The sequence below is a fragment of the Coturnix japonica genome, chromosome 5 (assembly GCF_001577835.2).
Source record: "Coturnix japonica isolate 7356 chromosome 5, Coturnix japonica 2.1, whole genome shotgun sequence".
Lineage (NCBI taxonomy): Eukaryota > Metazoa > Chordata > Aves > Galliformes > Phasianidae > Coturnix > Coturnix japonica.
The window spans coordinates 5354282-5373702 of record NC_029520.1 but is presented as its reverse complement, the minus strand read 5'-3'; the positions used below and the strand labels follow the sequence as shown (position 1 = coordinate 5373702).

The window sequence follows — 19421 nt, the reverse complement described above, 5'->3', positions numbered from 1 at the left end:
ATTGTTAGTGTTATACTCTAGGAAATATATTACTTTCCAGTTCGCTGTACTTTGCTTAGACTGTTTTTCCAGTGCTCTGACTCAACTGTCTGCAAACATTCAATTATACCCTGCAGCTATTTCTAGAGAAATAAATGAGGTCAGCCTTCATTGGCAGAAACTTGAAATCATATAAAATGTTTTTGGCCTTCGTTACTTGCAATCAACTGTTTGAGTACAAATAAAAACTCAGCCCAGCATGAGCAGCAAGAATATGAGGTTCACTACTCTGTTCACGTTAGACTGCAGATGTAGTATTCTAAAAACATAAAGGGTTAAATGTAACAAAGATACTCTGTATTCAAAACATAAATCAAAGAATGTTTCCTATAAGTTAGGCTTTTGAGATTGGAGTGACCTACAGTGCATCAGGTATACACTATTTCACTTGTGCCATAAATAGTAAATTGCCTCAATAAGAAGCGTGAATTACGTAGCTAGTTACAACACACCCTCTTTATATACAACACATAGTGCATGCTATAAGTATGTTAAGAACTGTTTCTTACGAAGAGTTCACAGTAACATAAACAATTTGACTTCTATTTAAAAATTACCTTCTAAACTATCACAGTTTTCTTTAACATATTTATGATTATTCACTGAAAAAAATTGGTCACTAAGTCTTAGCTCACAACTTACCCATGATTTTTGGAGGAAATTTTCAGTGGCTTACATTCAGGCTGTTTTATACAGAAAGATCAGGAAACTTCTCTGTCATGCTTCCACCTGATTGGCAATATAAATATTTGTAAGTAGAAACATAGCACGTCAGCAGGCAGTTATCTGTGATAAGTAAATGATAGCACTCTGACTGCGATGCCTCACCTCTTTGAGGACATGTGCTCTGAGGCCTCACAAGAAACAGATCATGATATTCCATTTATGTGATTTTCAGCCAGAACTACACAGTTTGACCACTACAGTAGAATACAGTAATAGGTATATAGGTGGCATTATTACTCCAGTTTGCACCAGCAGTTCTTTTTAGACATAGCACTGCACAAATATAAGTAAAAGAATGACTTTCTGAACCTTCAGCGTTCAGTAACAGTATTGTTATCCATAGATTGGCACTTCACTCATAAATAAGTCATAAAGCAAGTCTCTTCTACCTCAGTCATGCTTCCCACTTAATTTTCTTTTAAATACAGGAAAAGTGTTCTGCTTGCCTTTTTAGGTTTCCAGCCTGTGCTGGGTTCAGTTTCAAGCTTTCACTGAAGTCAAAGCAAAGAACATATTTAAAAGAAAAAAAAAAAAGCCATGCCAGTCTCATACAAACCACAAGAACACAGGACATACTGCTTTCCACACTGTCAATATGTCAAGGCTTCATAACATTTTAAAACTCTCAAACCAGACTCCATGCAGAAGAATATAACTTATTTTCTCTTTTTCTTGGTTACAGAGTTCAGAATGCATTTGAAGAACATGCATCTATCCTCTTCAACCCTGGTTCAACGCAGTCAGAGTCTTATTTATAAAGATACACAAAAAAATGTAGGAAACATTGCTTCCTATATTGTGATTATAGTTGAAATATCTGCAATTGTAGCAGAGCAGGTCTAAAATTTGGACTATTATTACACAGTTCCAGCTTCAATTAGCCCAAAATATGTTACCTCGCAGTTTACAGTACATGGTGTTTTATGGCAAAGAATTGTCAAGAAAAGAACAAAGAACTTAGGAACTGAAAAGAAAGACAGATGGTACAGGTACACTCCAGCAAATCCCGTCCCAAAAATCACGCCACGTACTGCATAACAAACACCATAGGAACTCATGCGCAGTGGAACAACTGGTGCAGTTCTTAGTTTACTGAAAAGCTCTGCAGATATTGTAACAACATGGAAGACACAGGCCTTAAAAAGACAAACAGAATTCAAGGACCCACGAACTTATGGGGGTGATTCCCACGATGTATCTTTAAAATTTAGTCACATTTATGTATAAGGGTATTTTCAGTTTTCCCTTTTTAAACTTAAGAGTGGGAAAAACACACCCAAAAAATCTCTTACAAAGTATTTTGGATCATCATTTCAATGCTACTTATTTTCCAGGATCAAAATATCTGCTTCTGTAGTCTAAGAAACGGTAGTGTTATTTCAGAACTGCATTGAAAGAATACTTTCCATGTTTTAGATGGCACTGCGGTCATTATAATTAATTGTTGAGTAAGATCACAAAGATTACTTCTACTCATTACTCAAGAGGAGAGAGGTCAATATTTGCCTGGGGTTATCACGCTGTTGGGTTCTGAACACTGTGATATTCACCTGTGGCTTCTATGAAAAACAAACAAGACAGATTTGATTTGTAAGTTAAAACATACCCAGCTACAACCTTAAAATAATACATTCTTGCTTGCTCATTATCAGGGTTGTGGGTTTTTTTTTGTTGTTGTTTGTTTGGGTTTTTTTGTTTTGTTTTTTTTTTGTTTGTTTGTTTTGTTTTCATTTGAAAAAATGAAATTGTTGGTCTTGCAAAACTAGCCAGAGTATATAGAGAGCTAAACTGAGCAGTGCTCCAGTGCTTACAGGTCAGACTATATAATCTTTCCTCTTCCACGTGTGGCTTTAGGGAAGAACTTCCTTCATTACAATGTATCACACAAATTATGTGGAAGGGAGGTGGGCTACAGAAGCTGCTATTTACTCCCATTAACATAGTTCTCCTCTGCATAGGCTGGAACAAAGAGACTAATAAGAGAATCACACTGAATAGGACCTGACTTTGTTTTAAGACAAAAATTTCTTTCCTGTTAAAAGTGATTTCCACCTTAAAGCCTTCAGTTCCTGAGGAACTACAGAAAAGCTATTCAGAAGTTCGCATTAGAGAATATTCAGAAATTAGTTCAAAAAGCAGAAGTAATTGTTGTGGAATAATAATGAATGTTTGTACAAAAGGAAAAATGGAAGGCACCCACTAAGAAGTACATGCTATTTCCTTTAAAATAATGCTAGATCTAGTAGTTTACAAGCCAACAGAAGATTGTTTGAGCCTCATACAATAACCAGCAACCTCACACCATATACATCTCTGCTTTTGAATGCTTCTCCATCTATTTAGATCAGGATATCAGCCTGGAAGCTTTTTTGTCTTTCTTCAGTAATGAGTTAGTAATCCACAGGGACTTATGTGAGATACCTGAATCCCCAATGTTTCTATCCATTAGAAATGGTTCTCCTACCACCTCCAACCTTCATGCCAAAGAATAAATATAATGTGCTAGTCACACTGCATTAATGAATTAGTTCAAAAGACATGTTGCATATTCAAAAACCGGCATTGAAATGAATTTTCCCTTGTTAATTCAGAAATAATGAATTCAAGTGTACACTATGCAGAGGTTGACAGTCCTGCTGTACCCCCAGCTGAATGCACAGTACCTTTACTCCTCTAATATTCTACAGTTTCAGAACAGTGTTTCAGAAAAGCTTCCTAAGCTCCTAAAATATTATTCTCTCTCAAACAACAATAATAATTAGTCTCTGGAACAATCTAAATTTGCTATTAGAACTTCTCCAAAACTTCATGCCATGCTATATACATGCATCACATTTAATTAGCAAGAAATCTAAGAAAGATCACAAAGAACACATTAACTTTAAATTGCTTTCAGGGGTAATTAGAAAGCGTGTCAGCTTATATTATAATATTTTAAAAGGAAACTCTAATTCACTTTTGCAAATGAAAAATAACAAATCCAATGAAAGAATGAACTTTCAGTAATGTTAGATAGATAGAAAAGATTTAAAAATAAAATAAATCTCTTAGCCAGAAAATTAAAACGCTTCAGTCATTAATGAGAGATGCAGGTACCCTGCTAGGAGTGCGAGATCAGGCAGTGAGAAAGCCCTGCTGGTAACATAGGAGTTTCTCTCTCCATCTGTATTCCAGGCAGGATGAACAATTTGACACCTCAAGTCAAAGTGGCACCTACTGGCTGCCAGGAAGGTGGCACTGTTGATTTCACACCACAAAATCATCAAAGAACAAAGTGCTTGGTTCATACCCACCAAATAGGGCAGACAGCAAGGGGAATGTGCTAACTGTGGGACAGAACTTGAACTAGAACAGACATGGAAAAAAAGGACATTTTCTAGACCAAATTATTCTCGTCAGTTTTAGAAGAGCCCACCTGCAGCAATCTTTGTTACCCAGGCTGTTTGGTCACCTCCACCAGCCCCTGTCCTGCTGAGGCCCTCCCCAGTCCAAGCACAAAGAATCATATAGCCATTTGAGTAGGAAGGAGCCCTTGAAGTTCATCTAGTCCAGTGCCCTTGCAATGAACAGGGACACCTACAGCTCCGTGTTCAAAGCCCCGTCCAGGCTGACACTGAATGTCACCAGGGACAGAGCATCCACCACCGCTGTGAACAGCTGGATTCTGTGAACAACAGCTCTTTCACAGATAAGAAAACATACATGTTCCACAAGGATTAACTGGAGAAATGTTGCTCTCAAATTTCTTATTATGTACGTACAGGCTGCATGAAGTAATGAAGAATGGACCTTTATCTTTCCTCTACTTCTTCTCCAAACTCATACACAATGGAGAGGAAAACCTACTCCAAAAAGGACCTTGGCATTTCAGAGTGCAGCAGAGACTCCAGCCTGCTGCTTTTAACACAGAGTCACCACTGGTACCTGGTTACAAACTATGTTTAAGACTGGAAAGGGAGCAAGTTTAGGAAAAAGCCACCAGATGATAGTTTGCCTCCATTCGCTTCTCCTTCTACCGAGAGGGGTGTGCTTTGGGTAAGATTCAGTCTTCTAGTTTGGGTCTCAAGTAAAACAAGAGAGTACTGTCCCTTCAATTACTTCTAAGTCAGTAAAAGCTCAGGATCACTGGAGCTGAAAACTAATTTTACTGAGGACTTCTGTCCCATTGGTTAATAAAAGCCATGAAGATGCACATTAATCTTATTTCTATAACTGCATCACTGATTACCAGGTCTGCCTGCACAAAGGCAGAATGTATTAAACTGTCCCTGGCATTTTTCGCAGGGGAGTATTTTGTGCTTGCTAATACACAGAGGGAAAACAAAAATAGAAAAGAAAAAAGCCACAGCGCACACCTTCCTTTTATAATATCTGATATTTATCAGTGCATAAAAGTCACCTTAAAAAATTCACACCCACTTCAGATAAAAACATATCCTGAGGTTAGTAGCAATGAAGAGTTTAAGTGAGGACAATTGCCACAAAAACTGTTTTTATAACATGCATCAACTACTTTCAGGTGCTTCAGCACACTCAGCAGATAGACTATAAGGAATCCAATTCTTGATTTTATTGCTTCTATACTCACTTCCCAATTAACATCAAATTCTTACCAATGATTTTGCACTGATAACTTGGAAAGCGTTAACTTCAGCAATGTTTACCAGATACTGAGCTAGCTAAAATCAAGTTCTTATAGCTGAAAGGTAGTTTACAGTGCACTGCCAGACAAAAATAACAGACCTTATTAACTACCCCTTTTATAATCTCATCTTTGCCTGCATAGCAAATCTTGGAGGTTCTCCACAGCAAAGAGCATTTCACCCTCTTCCCCAAGATAATTACTTGGAAATGCTTTAGTGAGAGAGATATCACCATGAGAATGACTGTCCTCCTATTACCATCTTCACAGTTAAAGGGGGAATGCTGTCAACTGTGTGTCTGTTGCTATGTTCCAGTAGGTACAAAGACACAAAGAAGTCATACATCACAAAACCAATTCATATTCTTTTCTACCAGTATTACTTTTTGCTACTCGGATGAAATGAGCTCTTAGCAAAGTCCAAGAAACAGAGTGCTGAACGATTTGTGAAAAAATGTGTATTTCCCATTGCATATCTTAGAAGCATGTATTTTCAAGCACTCTGAGACTAACTGAAGTGGTAAGAGATCTAGCATTCTCCCATGAGGTCTCCACGGACATAAATAAACAAGATGATTTATTTCAGTTTGTAGTGAAAAATGTGGCTTGTCTGAATGATCCAATATCCTACATTAGGAGCACAGTGTTGTCACTTGTTTCCATTTGCTCTTCTGTAAAAAAGATACTATCTTACAATTGAAGCGAGTGCCACATCTGCACTTAAAATGGCTTTAAATCACCACATGACAGTAATTCTGCAAAGCGGAACATTATAAATACTGTTTTCTACTCTTTTTCCCCATAAATATGGTCATCGTAATTGCAAACAGTAGTCAGAAGGCAACCAAAATTGATAGAGGCTTCAGTATTACAAAACTGATTGAGATTTCATTAAAAATCACAACAGGATGAAAAAAAAAAAAGCCCATTTTAGGAATGTACTAAGTGCTGCAGATACAGAAACAAAGCTCTAGATAGTCATATAGAATCACTGAGTTAGAGAAGCTACATTCTGGGAAATATGAGCTTTCCTAGCTTCTATGAATGATATATATTTAGCTACTGAAGAAAGATTTTCGAGAGTTTAAAGCCTAAAAATAACAGGCTAAGTAGTAGACTACGCAGAAGTTGCTGTTCTCTTTGGTGCTACAAAAGACAACCCAACAGAGTCCACAAGACTGTTACTTAGAAAAACAATAATGTTCCAGTTACAGTTTTTTGGGAAGTTGATTCAAACATTTGTTTCAATGAGCCTTGGGTACCACGAGTATTTTTGTTACAACCAGCCTCCACGCTTAGCACATCATTAATGAGAAATATAAAAAAAAACAAAAAAAACAAGCTACGAAACTATTTCATTGTAGTTCTGAAATCTTCTGTACAATCAGCGTGCTAAGTAATGGTAGGTTACTACTTAACAGCCAAAACCATGCAGTACTAGGACAAGAGCATTCTAATACTATTCATGTCTGCTTTGATAGACATTCTGATCATGCTTAATTTATCACAATATTAAAAGCAAACAGATGCTTTTCAATCAACATTATTTGAAATAACACTAATCTATACTTTCGTTTTGATGTTTATACACAGGCATGGCATTATGTGGAGGAGAGCGAGAGATCAAAAACTGTTAGTTGTATTTATTTTGTGTAAGGAACATGCTGCAGGTTATTTTCCACTGGAGATAAGAACCTTCTTATCTAAAACCCAAAGACTATTGACCGGCGCTGTTCTCATCTCTACTCATAAAAAGCTCTCCTGCCTCGTTCCATACGTGGATGTTAAACAGATGCAGGATAACAAACACTGCAGGGCTACACAACAAGTTTGCCCCATCTTGAATTTATTTCATTTGCAGTTTTTGTGAATGACAAATAACTCATAATAAAGAATGAGCATTAATAGGCTGGATTGGAAAATGCGGTATAGCAGATATATTTTGTACAATGCAAAAAGACCTTAGTAATCAGCAATAATCAGCAAAGTCAAACTTTGGAGTTGAAATTTGCATTGTTTTCACCTTTGTTTTAATATCTTGTACAACTGACAGTTGATTTCAACTTTGTCTTATTCTAATGAAGTTTGTGTAGCTGCATATTATACAACCCAACAAAAGTCCACCCTAGATAGAAAACTGTTATCTTCCTATGTTCTACATATCGATCTTTCAGGAGTAGTAATTCTACTTATGCTTCAGAATGGAATAAGAATCTAATGGATCAGTTTCAAAGATGAAGAGAACTTTTACTTCTCTTTTATAAGCATTTATCCACCAATGTCAATTACACATAAAACTCAGGACTTAAATTGAAGACCCTTTATGCCTTACACCAATACATGATAAAACTTTGTAGAGCTTCATTAGAAATGGATTTTCAGATGGGTAATTATTAAATGTAGTTCCTGCCACCAGTCATGCAGCTACTTCTGAAAACGCAATTCCCTGTAGCTCAAATCCAAGAAGTTCTCCATAAATTAATATAGATTTAGTATATAAACATCAGGCATGCACAACTGAATGGGGAAAGACTATAACCATCAATGAGGAAACAAATAAAAACAATAACCAGAATGTACTGCACACATGTCCCTATGCAATCTGCCTCCCCCATAGGATCAAATGGGTAAGAACTTAAAAACCAACAATTGGCAAAAATTAATTAAACCACTACTGACGGAAAGCTTGGAATGACAAACACTTGTCTACAAATCAGCCTGAAAAGAATTCTAATGACTCACAACCCAAAATTTCCACTGAACACAGCACTACCCATTTCTACAGCAGCAATCCTGTTTCTGTATTTTGTTTTTTCCACTCAAAAACTCATGAATATTACACTAGAAGCAACTAAGTGGCTGTTTTCTATTGAATTCAGAAGATTTAGGACTCAAGTCATATAGTATTTTAAAATACAAATAAAGAGTCTAATTACAAAACTAGAGGAGTTAAGATTAACTGCATTATTATGGGTCCTTTAGATTTTGAATTCGATTCTATCTTTCATTTACACAGAAAACTCTAAACTTAACATGCAAAATAGCAGATGGAAAAGCAGAGCGCACATCCACAAAGAGCTTAACCTGCACAGAAGTTCCCAAAGTACAGATTTTCTTTTCCAAACAATATTTTCTGTTAGTCATACAGTTGAGGATCAGATTCTCAGCTTAGTGAGTATCATCTGTTGGCCTTATGATTTTTTATTTTTTTTTCCTGTATTTTAAATCATTATTGTTGGACTGGTTACATCTACTTTATTAAATAATAACTACCCATACAAACAAATCCACAGAAGAATCAGTTGGCGCTGAGGGTCCAGTGTTCACACAAGTTATGCTGTATTAGGTATTACTTTGTTAAGCTTTGGTCTTGGTAATCTAGGTGTTGATTGTACCTGCAGTTGGAAGGAAGACATTAACTGTGCTCATGGGCGCTTCCTCCAGCCTATTTTCATTTCATATGAAGGTAGTTCATGCACACTGACACCACTCTGCAATGAGAACCAAAGCATAAGCAGGAAAAATCATGTGATTTAATTCAAAAGCATACTTTTGAGGCAAATGGAAATCTTCATGAAGATTCTGAAAGAGCAATATCCACTTTATAAGTTGTGGGGAATTATACATACATGGAAGTAAACTCCTTTGAAACATGCATAGGTGAAGCCAAGGGTTTGGTGTGGGACTGCCTTGGAGGGAAGATGTAGAGATCAATTAGATCACAGCCTTGGAAACACCATCTGTTATTTTTTCCCCCTTGTCCTGGCTCACAAAGTACAGTGCAGCAAACTCAGTCTTTGCAAGTGACAACCATTATGCCTAAGATACATTGGATGACATTAACAGGATATTGCCAACACTGAAATTGTTGACACTCTGCTTACTGAAAGGTTTCTGGAAAGGATAAAAAGTTGTTCACTAATACACTGGCAGAGACAAGATAAACATAGCATTCATCTTTTCTCATGGAAAACTCTTCACAAGCTTGTTGCTATTTTCCAACCACAGAAGATTATCACAAAAGCTGTAAAGGAAAAAGCAAACTCTAGGCAAGAAGAATGACATCTTAATACTTCCTTGGAACAATTGAACTGCCGTAGCAGAACGAGCCAATAATCCATCCAGTTCATTATTCTGCTTCCAAAAAAGGATAATTGCAGCTTCTGAGGATAGCTTAGGTTCCTCACAAACTGAAAAGTTCTGTGCAAGTGTGAAGAATAATTTTTAGCTTTGCTTCAGCCTGACCATTAAGTCCAAATGTAGTAAGTGCATGTGATCATGACAGGACAGCTGTTTCTAATTTCACTTCTCATAATTACCAATACTGGTTTCATACTGTAGTGTGATTATGTCCCACAAACTTAACAGATAAAGTAAATATTTACAACACTCACCTCTGGAGAAGCAGGAACACTGCAAAAAGTCGTCTTGCTTTTCAAGGTTTTGTTCTCTTCTTCATTTCCACATCTGCTGCTATTCAACCACTACAACACCTTTCAGCTCATGAGCATGGTGGCCAATAATCATGCCTTGGGAAGACTAAACAAAGTTGCATGGTCTTTGCTGACCAAAACAAACCATGTACAGCAAGTAATCATTTTAAATTCAAATAAAGCATTCAATAACATGGATCAAACCCCTCCATTCACATCCTAAAATTATCTTAACCTTAACACCCGTACGACCTTGCATATCTCACTCTTATTCTCTAAATCTCTTTACTCCCACATGTTATATTAGCAACTTCTTTTCCCTGAGCTCAAAATTAGAAAACAGATGTAAAAGAATTCAGAGATATTGGAAAGTAGTTTGTAGCTTTCCTTTTCTAGCCTTCATTGAAAATGCTACTGCGAAACACACACAGCATATACTGAAGTCAAGCAGAAAACACAGCGTGCATTGTCACCCCAACCATGCTGGATTTTGCCTGAATTAGGGTGCAATAATAGCTGTATCTATTTATTCTCTACAAATGAAACAGTATGACAATTCTTTTGAGGGCCTGCAGGGACTAGGCCAACACTGCTTGCCTTTGTGTCTAAAAATACATATTTGCTTACTCAGCCAGCTCCTACATTTATTTCCCTAAATGTATAAAATGTCTGTGGTGCTTCAGTACAGCAATGTGTGACCACGCTGTGTCTTAGGATGTATTCATCAAATTACAAAGGCACTGCAAGCAGACAGAGACCAAGCCAGGTCACCGCAGGCAGGGAAGTTACAGGAGAAAGTCATGGCTGAAGATAAATTTTAATAGGTTGCATTTAAAAATCAGGACTGGAACTTATTTTGTGTTTCCAGAATTTAAAATATGTCTCTCTTGGGGATTTTTGGCTGTATATGCTCATTTTCTTCTCTCAGCACCTGATCCAAACAAGAACACACAGATCCTTTGGCCAACCGACATCTTAAAGCCTCAGGAAATAAAGAGCTTTTTATACCTCTTGACCATAATAACTCTTACTTTAATACCTTTGAATCTGATACAGTCATAGTGTGAGGTGTAGAATAAGGCTGTACGGAAAATAACTACCAGTGCAATAAGCTTCTCATTAACCAAAAAGTATTTCTTTTTAGTTAATTTTAGATTAATAGATGTATCTAAACTAAATATCATGACTCTATGTTTCCAATGCAAATAATTTATAACAGTCCAAGTAAACTAGCCTAGCTGGAAGACCTGTGAAGAAGATAAACATCTCAGTATAAAATAAAAGAGCAGACATTGCTTAGGAGAGACAGATTGGAACGGATATATTTTCTCTCAATAATTCATACTTTATAACCACCAGGTTAAGTGCCAAGCATACAAATGACCAGTCTATTGATAGATTCTTCTGCAGTATTAAAAATGAGGGGGAAAGAAAGTATTAGCTAAAATTAGAAGCAGCCAGGTAAATTATACTAAGACAGGTTTTAAAAGAGCACAGAGCAATTTAACTGCATCACTCCTGTACTTAATTTATGACAACGTGCAATTTACTGTGTTTCTCTGAAACAAGACAGTAATGTGCGAGGGGTTTAAAAAGTACTAGTCCAAGCATTACAGAGTCATTCAATGACATTCAGGCAGCTAAATAAAAACAAAAAGCTTTAATATGGCATCTTCATTAAGGAATATATGGAAGAAACAACTAAACACTATAAAACAAAGTTTAAAATCTTATTGCACACTCCACAGTTCTACCCAGAACTCTCCTTAAAGTGTCTTTCAGTAAACATTTCTTTGGAAGATAAGCACAGTTTTATTCATTTTAGGCAGCAGTTTAGTAATTTCTCCACCATGCGGCTATAGTTGACTTTTTAAGTGGTTCATAAGCTCAGATGTTACAGATTCACAAAAGTGAGCCAATTCCAAAGGAACAATACTGACTGACACTAGGTCACAATTTGGCTTTTAACAGCGTTGTCTGATTTTTTAATGTTTTGTTTATAATGTGGCTGTTAAACATGCACATAGACTTCATTTAGTTTAGTATTTTAAGCACAAGGACACAAGACTAAGGAAGACAAAATATGTCTTGCTATGTTTGACAGTCATTAGTCTCCTCAGAAGTCAATTGGGTCAGATGTGTGATACCATAATAGTATTCCCTAAGACTAAACAGAATTTAAAATCAAAGGTAAGAGAATATGATTGCCTTAAAACCGTTCAGTAAGAGAAACATTGTATGGTCTTGAACAATGCAAGATAAAACAGCTAGGAACTGCATTTCTATTTTAGCCATCCATCCTCACTGTAGTGTTTATAAGAACAAAGATTTGAACTCCTACCCTTCCGTCAACTTGTCCGTTCACAGTTCTGCAGCCTGCAAATGAACACAAGTCAAATCTTGAATCAAAAGCACAAATCCTAATCCCACTGAGAGTAAACAGGACCAGCTTCCAGAAAACAGTGATGTCAGGAAAGGAAAAATTTCATTTGCTATATAAAAAAAAATTCATCTCTGCATGTGTGAAATTTCTATTGCGTTATGTGCTACATTCTTAAACAGGTGTTGCCTGGGGGTGCTTTTAAAGGAGTTTTCTATGAAAGACTTCCCTTTACTTAGTGTAGAAATTTCAGTGTTGTCATGTCCTACATACCTCAACATTCAGCCATAATATATCACACACATCCACAATGTAACATTATTCCACAGTTTTGCTCACATCCTTCTTTCCGCCACTCTAAGCAGAATCATCCTCTCTTCACAGAACAACTGCCAACATCAAGGCCGTACCGAGCTGCATGCCATCACTGATCACAGTGTCAGGGATAGGAAGAATTGGAATGTCTTTTTATGAGAAATTTTATGTAGAGCCCCAACATCAGTGATTACTTGTTTACCAAACTCTGTTATTTGAAACATTACTACTCCAATGAGAGACAAGACTACAACATTATATTGGAAAGGGCTTTCACAACTCCCCTTACAAGGGAAATATTTTTGAGGAATACATTTGGTGAATAACTAAGAAACCAGGCAAATTCTAACTAGATCATATAACATCTTACTAAAGTTAGAAATGTTTAGTCTTCTCCGAGAGGGCATCAATAAATTCAGTAATAGTTGCTACTAGAATTTCAGCTGCACTGGCTTGGTGTGAGAAGGAAACAGCTTTGCAAAATGCAAATCTGAATAGGATCAAGCTTAGTCTTCTGACTACAGTCAAGGGGACATATAATCAATTCTTCCTTCCTCCAAAAAAAGAACTTCTTCCAACTACATTAGCAGTTAGAAGTTTGTTCAGTCAGGTTGCAGAACTCTAATGCTGCAGATCCACAATCTTTCCAATGCTCTCACAGTCAGCATTAGAGATTTTCTATATGCTAATCTGTATTTTCCTTGCTGAAGTTTAAGCTCATTATTTTTTGTCCTATCAAAGATAAACACAGAGAAACAAAATTATGTTCTTTAAAAGCTTCATGTTAGGAGACCATTTCTGGTCATAAGTTTCTTTTTAAACCAAGAAATCCTTTCATTAAATTCATGCAGCGGGTGTTCTCTAGATCTCCCATCATGCTTGAGGTTTTAGAAAAGTGGTCCTGAGTTCTGCATTGAAATTCAGTAACCAGGGCTGTAATTTCTGGTATTATTACAAACAGAATTAGAACCAGCTAAAAGCAAAACAAAATAACAGTTGAAATTCATATTCAGTACTATATCACATGAGAACTATAGTGACAGCTTTGCATCTAAAACAGTCGTAGAAAAACACAAATACAAAAGCTAAAACATATAATGATAGACCTAGCAGAGTTAACAAGCCAGTACAAAGATGCTTAAAGTGAAGTTAGAAATAATTACTAGTTACAAAAAGTCTTGTTGACAGCATTTAATGTTGATCTCTTGAATTATGAGAAGCATGCCTTGAGGGCAAAATGCATGTAATGCTTGAAAGTCAGGAGAATACTTCCAGCTGGCAGTTTAAATAGCACACTTCCATGCTGTGCTCTTTTTAACGTTGTTAGTAAGCAACTTCTTGACGAAATCACATTGCAGTCAATGTGCTTATGCTGGGATTTGTATACTTCCAAGTCAGTTGGAAGAGCAGGAAGCATAGAGCTGACCATGTGGTTGGGCTTAATGCCAATGACAGACATAGCTTTAAGTATAAAATTAAAGTATATAACCTTGGAAAGAATTAAGATTTTTAAAAAGTATACTCAATTTGAATACAGCAGCAATTAAAATGTGGCCAAGATTACTCATGAATACCTGAGAAACAGCAGTTTCAGAACATGATGGTACATAGAAAAGACGGAAACTTTGGGTTCAACCATTTGCAAAGTTAGATTCATTGATCTTGACATGATAGTTTATCCATGGCTCTGTTGAATGCCACCATATAATGTAATACATGCAGAGGACAGTAATAACGGTTCCAATCACAATAATTTAGCTGAGAAGCGAACAGATTTGACCCTTCAGAGCAGGAAACAGCCTTTCTTGTTTTCCAGATAGTGTAAGACCTGGTACAAAAACACTCTTGCATAACAGGACACGTATAAATGCAGTCCTCTCTGATCTTCATGTAAAAGATACCTCAGTTTAAACAGCATGATGACCATAGTACATCATATAGGGATTTTCCCAAGTTTTTGATGGGTGCCAGCATCTGATTTTTTTTCATAAGTAAGGAAAGGGAAGGAAAGGAAACACAGCAGTATGAGGCCAAAGTTCATAAACTTATTTTCAGTATGCTTCAATCACAAACTTCCTGCTGAAACCTAAACGGCAGCCTGCTAGGGCATGTTAATGATACTATTCTTCACAAAGTTTTGACAGCCTTTTTAGAGCATCTTTTGTCTATGCAAGTAGTATGTTTAGGTCTCACAGACTCCAAGTGTTATCTTCAGTTAATTCTACAGTTGCTGTTTAGCTCGACTGTATTTCACAGCTCTTTCTTATGGGCACTATTTTCACACCACAGAGTATCAAGTTAAGTATCACGCCTTCTATGGAAATCTGACAATAGTTTGTTGAATGTAAACCTTGTTCTCAGGGCAAAAATGAAGAAAAAGGGTCAATTTAGTCAATTAAATTTAGGTATATTACCAGATCCTTCTACCAGAGACTCTCTGTTGCACACCACTCAACAGGCATGCCAATGCTTCTTAAGTCTACATCTCCTCATCGCTGACTAAGCCACACCACCCTAAAGGCTTAACATGTAACACTGACTAACACGTGCTGCCTTGTTTTTGAAGAGGTTGCCTGCAGCACTGCAATTACTTCGAGCTGTATGATATTTTGAGGAAATTCTTCAGGAATTTGAACTAGCTGTTGGACTCAAAGGAGTAAAAAAACCAAAAAGCATGGCCTCAGAGCTGGGAAAAACAAACAAACAAAAAAGAGCCCAAAGAAAATAGAGTCATATTTAAAAATCCATGTGTAGAACTGCTATTAAAGATTTCCATTCTTTCATTTTGTTTTTATCTTCTGCTGAAGATTTAACGTGCATGTGGGCAATTTTCTTTTTCCTTTATATGTTGCAACAAGAAAAGTGGCCACCCTTCACAATTCTATAAGACTATCAAAATCCCCCAGTGGTAAGATACTTCTCTTTCTGTAGCCTGTTAGTCCCTTCTTGCTCTCTCATTCTCACTAAGAATATTTCTCTTAAGATAAAGAAAAAGTCACACAGAGGTATTAAAGCCTATGTAGGTTCTACATCATACTGTCTACATCCACAGATGGAAAAACATTAAGCAGGTAGTTTACTAGATGATAGGAAGGAACTCCATTTTCCTGAGCATCCTGTAATCTGTTATGATTTTCTTTCTCATAAGTTTATTCTTCCACAACTCTTTCCCTGATATTCCTTTGAGAGCATCATGCAGTTATGGTAACAAGAAAATATTTACTGGTCAGAAATTAGTATAAACCATATTATTTTGATATGAGAAATATCTATCCAATGACTCTTCTCATTTTTTTGTTGAATATCAAAGTGTATGGGTTTCATTTTGACTTTTCCTGTCAAATAAGGTGTAGGGCATTTTGTTAAATGAATGCTAAGGGAGAGAATGAACGCTACTCAAAAATCAATCTGAAGTGACTCAGCTGAATGATGAGCTGCAGACATTTTATTCTTACAAAAAAAAATGCTGTGAATTAGGAAAGAAAACTAGGTCATTATTTGGAAGAGTATTTTGGAAGAGTATGAAAATCTACAGTAAGCTGAACACTGAAGCTTAATTTGCATTACTGTTGTTATAATTAACGATATTATTGTGACATAGGTCTCCAGAAAGAACAATGATAAAATTTACCTCCTTCCTCTGTCAGCATGAAGGTATTCCTGCTTATATTTTCTTAACAAATGCATTAATATCACTGCATCTACAATAAATAGAAAACCATATTTATTCCCAAAGCACTCTTATTCTTAGTTATTGTTACAGTGTATCACTGAGAAAACATCTAGATTTACATTCCCTAAAAAAAAAAAAAAGGAAATTATTATCTAGATATTATCTCATTTGTTCTTAAACACCCTCAGACTGGTAAAACTGAGGACCTCTGTGTCATAACTGTATAAAAAATAAGGTTCAGTGCAAAACACTTCAAGTTTCAGACAGTATACAGACAGCAACACGTACATACAGTGTAATGGGATATGGATTTAATGCAGTGGTAGCACCTTATTCAAAGTCATTTTTGTGTAGCATGTGCTTAAATTCTGCTTGGTAGAAAATTTTTAATACTCATGTGAGGCAGGAAAACAGACTTCCAACAACTACCTCTGTAGATTAAAAGGAAAACAGACTCAAGCAGGAGACAGCACCATCCTTCCAAGCAACACTCTTATAAAGAGAGAAACTTTATTTATTCTGATACTGGAAGCAGTTTTTCCTGTTTATTTACCTCCCCTACTCAGCATCCAGTACACCTGCAAACACTACTTCCTCCAGCTGCTGTTTAATGTCACCCAGCTATAACCCTGTTATTTTTTGTTTGGTTTGTATGGGTTTTTTTAATGCTTCTCTCAATGAAGTTTATGCTAAAGCTGCTTTCACTGAGTTCAGGTACAGACTACTATCTGATTATCAAATAATTAGTTTTAATATCTAAATGCACTGCATTTTACTAGGACAACATAATGGGTGTTTTCTTGTTAACCTACATATGTGGAGAAAAATAACTTTTCTGGATTGGTAGATTACAGATGTTAGCAGAAAACTGCTCCTTTTCACTAGTAGGGAATCAATTGTAGCCCTAGGAAATTTAGTGCAAGTATACTCATGAAAGATCGACAAGTTTCAGAATAGTCTCCAGCCTCACAGAGCAGTATCTAGTCACTGCCAGGTCACCATGTCCCTTAAGTGAGCTCCATTCAGTATGCAGTTTCTGAGCTAGGGAAAAGTTTCAACAAATTCCTGTAACAAATGTGTTTTTTTTTCAGCTCCTAGCAGGACAGATATCCCCCTAGGAAAGCTTGATGCCTCTGGCAGGAGGAATGAGCTACAAAGTTCCACTGGGAAAGTAAATCATCCACCTTGAAACATATCATGAGTGGATCCCTCCAAATTCAAACTATACCTTTACGTAATAACAACCTTCTTAATATTGGTCAGACCTTGTAGCCTTCAGAACAAAGACAGGTTAGACTGTTCCCAGCTGCCATGCTTGCAGCACTACAGGTAAACTAAATGTTCAGACTTCTGAGTCATACTGACCTTCTAATGGTAAAGCTGTGAACATTAACACCCTATTTAATTAACATTTTCCACAGTTTTATTGATCATTCTCTCATGCAGTCAAGGAAAGAAAAGAATTATTAAAAAAAATAAAAATACCTACAGAAGGTCTTTTTTAATAACAGTGTGCTGACACAATATGGCTGTCCACAACAGCCGCCTGGTTTGCTTGCACATTTATGACCTCTGAGTCATTAAATTTTAAGAGGCTTACTTAGAAGAAGACATCTCTTACCTACCTCTGTTGTAATAGCAGACTCTTTCACAACATGGGTATTTATAAAAGAGAAATGCATACCTGAGAGAGATAACAGTGAGCTGTACTATCATACACCCACTTTTTATCCATTAATTATTTAGCATATCCACAATGAGGATAAACATTTAGACCCACTGGGTGCCCACAACGTGCATGGGAAGTAATAACAGTAACTTGTCATCTGCATACCTTACTCTGGAAAATTATCCACATAATAAAATATTTATTTCTCCGTATAGACATAAAGAAATAGAAATAATGATGTTTGCAAAATGATCTATTGGGGACAAGCACAATCAAAATACCAAAATGCAGTACCACAGCACAACCAATAAAATCCTACATAAAAGTTGGCAATATATAACACGTAACATTTAAGCTTATTTGTGCATTAGGGACTGAAGTGTAAGTCTTAAGCTCTTGGTTTCACAGCTTTCCATGCAGATATTTTGCACCTGTCAACATGCTACCTCAGTTGGCAAACTAACAAAGTACCCGAACCTCCAAGGGATGCTGCTGTGGGAAATATAGCCTCGCTGACAACAAAAACAGTTCAGAATGGTTGAAGTGAAATGAGAGCTGAGATATTGTCTTAGGGTAGACTTAAGTTACAATCATGAGAAATAAAAACTTTTTGTGGAAACAACACCAGAGGTAAGTCAAGTAGGCTGATACAAATAAGTGCATTCTACAGTTACACAACAGATAAAAGATAGGCTTCATAAACACTGTAAGTGCATTTATGATTCACTAACCCCTAACAGAGTTAATTACCATCTCTACTTTCCAAAGTAAACAGCTTTCTCCTAATGAATCATGCCACAAGTGAACTAAAATTGTATTTAAAATTAAACTGACAAAATATCTATTCTTAGACCTGCTGTTCTTGATTTAAACTACAAGTTACATGTTTCTTTCAAGCAGGCTTTACTTCTGATGCCAGAGTTTTCTTGAGTGAACAAAGCACTTGTGATGGAAATGATGTATAACTTAAAAACTCTTCATCTTTGGATACACATAGCTCAGTTTCTCAGATTCCACATAAATCAGAATGGAAGGGGTCATTCTCATAGATGTTAAGGGTCTGGCCAAACTCAGAAAGTTGTGGTCAGCAGTGCAGAGTCTAATGGGAAGTCTGTAGCCATAGGTATTCACCATGGGTAGGTACTGAATCTGTTCTTGTTTAACATCTTATCAGTGACCCAGATGAAAGGATAAGAGAGCAAATTTGGCAAGTTTGCTGATGACACAATGTCAGGACTGGCTGACACACTGGAAGTCTGTGCTGCCATTAAGAGAGACCTGGACAGGCTGGAGAGTTGAGTGGAGAAGCGTAGAATCTTACACATGGGAATAAATAGCCACGCACATCAGTACAGGTTAGGTTTAGCTCCTGCAGAGAAGGACTTGGGTGTCCTGGTGGACAGAAGGCTGCCCACAAGCCAGCAGCGTGCCCTCACAGCAAGGAAGGCCCATATCATAGGGTGCATTAAAAAGAGGGTGGCCAGCAGGTCAAGGGAGACGATCCTCCCCCTGAACTCTGGCCTGTTGCAGCCACATCTGGAATG

General features: G+C 36.7%; 1 long non-coding RNA gene across 1 annotated transcript; it reads right to left on the bottom strand.

The window, feature by feature from the left end:
- Positions 1-687: 687 nt before the first annotated feature.
- LOC116653526 lies at positions 688-11820 on the bottom strand. The gene is made up of 3 exons (XR_004307563.1): positions 9802-11820; positions 8803-8898; positions 688-768 (listed from the first exon to the last, which is right to left on the bottom strand). It is a non-coding gene; the product is annotated as an uncharacterized LOC116653526 (long non-coding RNA).
- Positions 11821-19421: the final 7601 nt, after the last annotated feature.